Raw genomic sequence first — 6,183 nt, 5'->3', positions numbered from 1 at the left:
CAAAAAAGCAAACAGGATGTTAGAAATTATTAAAAAGGGGATAGAGAATAAGACTGAGAATATATTATTGCCTTTATATAAATCCATGGTACGCCCACATCTTGAATATTGTGTACAGATGTGGTCTCCTCACCTCAAAAAAGATATTCTAGCACTAGAAAAGGTTCAGAAAAGGGCAACCAAAATGATTAGGCGTTTGGAGAGGGTCCCATATGAGGAAAGATTAAAGAGGCTAGGCCTCTTCAGCTTGGAAAAGAGGAGACTAAGGGGGGATATGATAGAGGTATATAAAATCATGAGTGATGTGGACAAAGTAGATAAGGAAAAGTTATTTACTTATTCTCATAATACAAGAACTAAGGGTCACCAAATGAAATTAATAGGTATCAGGTTTAAAACAAATAAAAGGAAGTTCTTCACACAGCGCACAGTCAACTTGTAGAACTCCTTACCTGAGGAGGTTGTGAAGGCTGGGACTATAACAATGTTTAAAAGGGAACTGGATAAATTCATGGTGGCTAAGTCCATAAATGGCTTTTAGCCAGGAAGGGTAAAGAATGGTATCCCTAGCCTCTGTTCATCAGGGATGGAGAGGGATGGCAGGAGAGAGATCACTTGATCATTGCCTATTAGCTTCACTCCCTCTGGGGCACCTGGTATTGGCCACTGTAGGTAGACAGATACTGGGCTAGATGGACCTTTGGTCTGACCCGGTACGGACGTTCTTATGTTCTTATGTTATGTTCAAATATGGCTATTTTACTGGCAACTACTAGCTATTTAAGAAAGGTAGTTTTATTAAAGGCAGAACAGAAATTGTATTCAATACATTTGATTATACTTTGGGGTTCTCTCTTAAAAAAGAGATTTCCAGAATTAGGCTGGTTTTCTTCAGCAGCTTTCCTTCTATTTGACAAAAGCATCTCTATACTACTGAGGTTAAATCATAGATAGTAGTATCGCTATTTAATGGAACATCAGTTGTGGTCTTACTTTGTCAGCTGCCCTCTGGGGTGTGCATATTCTCTTACAAGATATAATGCAATATGATAACTACTTTTCCCCTGTTATCTTATTCCCATTTGTTTGCACTGCCACTATTGCAGCCTGCTCCCTCTATGCAGCATTATAGACAAGAAGACTGACATTCACAAGCTTCACCTATCTCTGAAATACTCCAATACTGGTACTCTAAGTCACAAGTAAGTAGCACTGCAGAAAGCATATGAAAAGGCACTGGTGTGTCATTTAGAAAGGCTGAGAGTCAAGAAAGAGGGCTATCTAATTCACTTTCTAGTTAATTGGCGGGGGGAGGAAGAGAAGAGGAAATCACAACACTGTTTTGTCAACTTGATTACAAATCAATGGAGAGTTACTGAATCCACAGACCAGTGCCATAAACCCTAAACCATGCAGTCCATGGTCATCTAAATGATTAATGTCAGATATGCAGCGTGTACAAATGTTTCCAGGGAACTGGAGTAGATGAACTTAAGAGAGAAACTTCTTGTTTAAACAAAACTATTTTAGAAAACAAAATACTACAGTATGACGGTAAATATAAATAGCTCTAATCAAAGTGGAAATATTAATTTAATAACTGTATACTCAAAAGGTTTTTAACTTGAAAAAACTATGTAAATCTAAACACTATCATTAGGGATAATATCTTCCAACTTGAAACAACAATCCACATTTACTGTATAGTTTGTAGATTTGGTCTATGAATCATGGCAGATTAAATATATTCCAAATTTTTGTGCTTTATTCTGCACAGCCTTTGTTTTTTTACAGAAACTTTATTTTATGAAATGCCAGTTGTGACAGGTTAGATCACAGAACCCCCCTTGAGAGCTGCCACCTGCTGTGCCAAGACTACCTCTGCTCCTGCTTTCCCTACGAGCTCAGGACCCCAGCACCCTGTCTTGCTGAGCCAGACATGCCCATCTGCTCCAACACAGACCCAGGGTCTGAATTACTTGCCTCAAAGCTGCAGACTTAACTGAAAGCAGCTTACAGAAGTGTTCTTGTCTTTAATACTTAGATGCTCAACTCCCAATGGGGTCTAAACCCAAATAAATCCATTTTACCCTTTATAAAGCTTATACACAGTAAACTCAAATTGTTCGCCCTCTATAACACTGATAGAGAGGTATGCACATCTGTCCCCTCCCTCCCCCGGGTATTAATACATACTCTGGGTTAATTAATAAGTAAAAAGTGATTTTATGAAATACACAAAGTAGGATTTAAGTGGTTCTAAGTAGTAACAGACAGAACAAAGTGAGTTACCATGCAAAATAAAATAAAACACGCAAATCTAAGCCTAATACAGTAATACAATTGAGTACAGATAATATCTCACCCTGAAAGATGTTTCAATACATTTCTTTCACAGACCGGATGCCTTCCTACTCTGGGCACAATCTTTTCCCCTAGTACAGCCCTTGTTCCAGCTCAGGTGGTAGGTAGGGGATTCCTCATGATGGCTCTCCACTTTGTTCTGTTCCACCCATTTATATATCTTTTGCATAAGATGGTGACACTGTCTCAGAATTTCTGATGTGATTTATGAGTGTAGGCCCATCATTAGATGGTATACCCACCTCCCAGCAACTCAGTTTGAGAGAGGGCTCTTTAGCAGTCTAAACTTCATATTTAAATTGTATATTTATATAACCATCAAACCTGGGTAATGAGATCTGTAATTTCCATTATGACTTATTTTACTTCTCATCTTATATTTTATTTTACAAAATTACAGATTCATCTGAAAAAATATTCAAATGATCTAGACATTTAACATTAATAAGGTAAATGAAAACAAAACAGGTCAGTCATTCAATAATGGAAGTCGGAAACCCATCATTTTAAGCATTCCAGCCCAAATCCAACAAAGCACATGCTAAACTTTCCATTACCTTCAGTGGGATTTAACTACTTGCTTAAGTGTATTGATGAACTGGAATGTCAGAGGGAAACAAATATGAAAAAGCTTAAAATTAAATAAAACTAGTATATAAAAGCCAAGAAAAGAAAATCATATTCCCTGTATTTTTCATATCTTTAAATGAACTGTGTTCATTTAAATATGTAAGTAGTATAATTATACTGATAGAGTTTATGATTTAAAAAATAAGGACTCCTCTGGCTACGATGAACATACTAGTGACTCATTCGTCGTTTCTAAGGGTAATACTTTTTACTGTGCCATTTGTCCATCTTAGTAAATCTTTGAAAGTCATAGGATTAAAAAAAGAATTCTCTCTCTCTCTTCCATTGGTGAAGAACAATAGTAACTCCGCTGAAGTCAGCTGAGTTTCCTTGGCATACAACTGGCACTATAAGAGAACCAACCCAAAATATTAATAAGCCCCTTTTTATTAAATGCAAATATATTTTAATGTTTCCCCTCAGGTAACCATGATACTTAGAACTTTTTCAAGCAACCAAACATTTCATTTGACTGAGAACATTTCTCCTCCATGCAGAATCTATGCCAGAGAATTTGGAGTCATGCTGCTCAACAGAAGCAGAGATTGTAATGCAATGACATCAACAACCTCAACTTTCAGCTCAGAAACAGCAGCTTGCCCTAATACTGGGAACTATGTGATCCCAGCTCAGAGCAGATTTAATTATGATCTCCTTTGTAAGCCAGGAACCCTACCTGTTTTATGACTAGAAAGTGTAATCCAAAATCATTTGTTCATTTTTGGTTTGCCCAGTATTCATCTATATAGAATCATAGAAATATAGGGCTGGAAAGGACCTGGAGAAGTCCAGCCCTCTGTGCTGAGGCAAGACCAAGTAAATCTAAGCCTTCCCTGATATGTGTTTTTTGAACCTGTATTTAAAAGTCTCTACTTATGAGGATTCCACAATCACCCTTGGAAGCCTATTCTGGAGCTTAACTACCTGTGTAGTTAGAAAGATTTTCCTAATATCTAACCTAAATCGCCCTTGCTGCAGATTAAGCCCATTACTACTCACCCTGCCTTCAGTGGACATGGAGAACAATTGAATCATAGGATATCAGGGTTGGAAGGAACCTCAGGAGGTTATCTAGTCCAACTCCCTGCTCAAAGCAGGGCCAATCCCCAACTAAATCCCCAAATGATCCCCTCAAGGATTGAATGCAGAACCCTGGGTTTGACAAGCCAACGCTCAAACCACTGAGCTATCCCTCTCCACAATTGACCATAGTCCTCTTTATAACAATCCTTAACATATCTGAAGACTTATCAGGTCCCCCACCAGTCTTCTCTTCTGAAGACTCACCATGCCTCGAGCCTCTGTGCAGATACAAAATTTGTGTTCACGTCCAATCCTCGATCTGCAAACATGGTCTCTGGCTATAAAGTGGATATCAGCAGATTTGCAGGGCTCTAACCATGGCCCATTTTTTAATCTTTCCTCATCGGTCAGGTTTTCTAAACCTTTATCATTTCTGTTGTTCTCCTGTGGACTTCTCCAACTTGTCCACATCTTTCCTAAAGTGTGGCACCCAGAGCTGGACACAGTACTCCAGCTGAGGCCTAACCAGTGCCAAGTAGAGCAGGACAATTACCTTTCATATCTTACGTACTATACTCTTGTCAGTATACCCCAGAATGATATTCACCTTTTTCTCAGCTGCACCACATTGTTGACTCACATTCAGTTTGTGATCCACTATAAACCCCAAGATCTTTTTCAGCAGTATTACCACCTAGCCAGTTATTCCCCATTTTGTAAATGGACATTTAATTTTACCTTCCTATGTGAAAAACTTTGCCCTAGTCTTTAGGGAATTTCATCTTGTTGAATTCAGACCAATTCTCCCATTCATCAAGGTTGTTTAGAATTTTCCAAAGTGCTTGCAACGCCTCCCACCTTGGTGTCATCAGCAAATTTTAAAACCATGTTCTCCACTCCATTATCCAAGTCATTAATGAAAATATTGAGTAGTACCAGACCCAGGATTGATCCTTGCAGGACCCCACTAGTTATGCCTTCCCAGTATGACAGCCAACCATTGATAATAATTCTGACTATGGTCTGAGTTGTGCACCCACCTACAGTAATTTCATCTAGACCACCGTACCCTAGCTTGCTTATGAGACTAATCATGTGGGATTGTGCCTGAAGCCTAACTAAAATAAAGACATCACATCTGTTGCTTCCCCCACATCCAATAAGCCAGTTACCATGTCAAAGAAGGAAATTAGGTTGATTTGATATGATTTTTTTCTTGACAAATCCATGCTGGCTATTCCTTATAACCCTATTATCCTCTAGGTGCTTACAAATTGCTTGTTTAATAATTTGTTCCAGTATATATCCAAATTAGGATGACTGGTCTATAATTCCCCATGTCCTCTTTATTCCCCTTTTTAGCAGGTACTATGTCTGCCCCATCCAGTCTTCTGGGACCTCTCCCCCAGGAATCCTCAAAAATGATTGCCAATGGTTCCAAGATTGCTTCAGCTAGTTCCTGAACTACTCCCTAGGATAAATTTCATCAGATTCTGTTGACTTGAATACATGCAACTTATCTAAATATTTTTTAGCCTGTACTTTTCCTATTTTGCCTTGCATTGCTTCCCCCTTGTTAATATTAATTGTGTTGCGTATCTGGTCACCATTAACCTTATTAGCAAAGACTGAAGGAAAATAGGCATTAAACACTTGACCATCAATTAGTTCTCCTTCCTTGCTAAGTAAAGGACCTATGCATGGGTAGCAGGTGGAGCTCCCTTTTGGGGAAGCTATCCCCCAGCCCTGAGTCTTCCCCATTACTCTGCTGGAGGAGCCCTGGGCTGGCTGAAGCCCTGAGGCCTCCCCCTCCACCCAGAGGAGCCCCCAGGTCAGCCACAGCTGTGCCTCTCCTCCCCCCTCCCTCCAGATACAAGCCACCCTATAGAAAAGGGTCTCTTTGAAGATGCTTTTGATATGCCCCATGCAGGTTTTGGGGTGGCTGAGGAGGTGGTATTTGCTACTCAGCTTCCTGGATTCATCCATAACCTCTCTGGCCTCCAGAGAGATTACTGATGAATCCAGAATGCCGAACAGCATGTACCATTTCCTCAGCCACCTCAGAACCTGCATGGGCATAATAAAGCAAAAACTTTGCTGCCAAATCCCACAGCTGGGGGTCTGGCGGCCACAGCAGCGCCTCCCCTGGCCTATTATACCTGCTGC

This window comes from Gopherus evgoodei, chromosome 7 (genome assembly GCF_007399415.2).
Source record: "Gopherus evgoodei ecotype Sinaloan lineage chromosome 7, rGopEvg1_v1.p, whole genome shotgun sequence".
Lineage (NCBI taxonomy): Eukaryota > Metazoa > Chordata > Testudines > Testudinidae > Gopherus > Gopherus evgoodei.
This window is presented reverse-complemented; position numbering follows the sequence as displayed.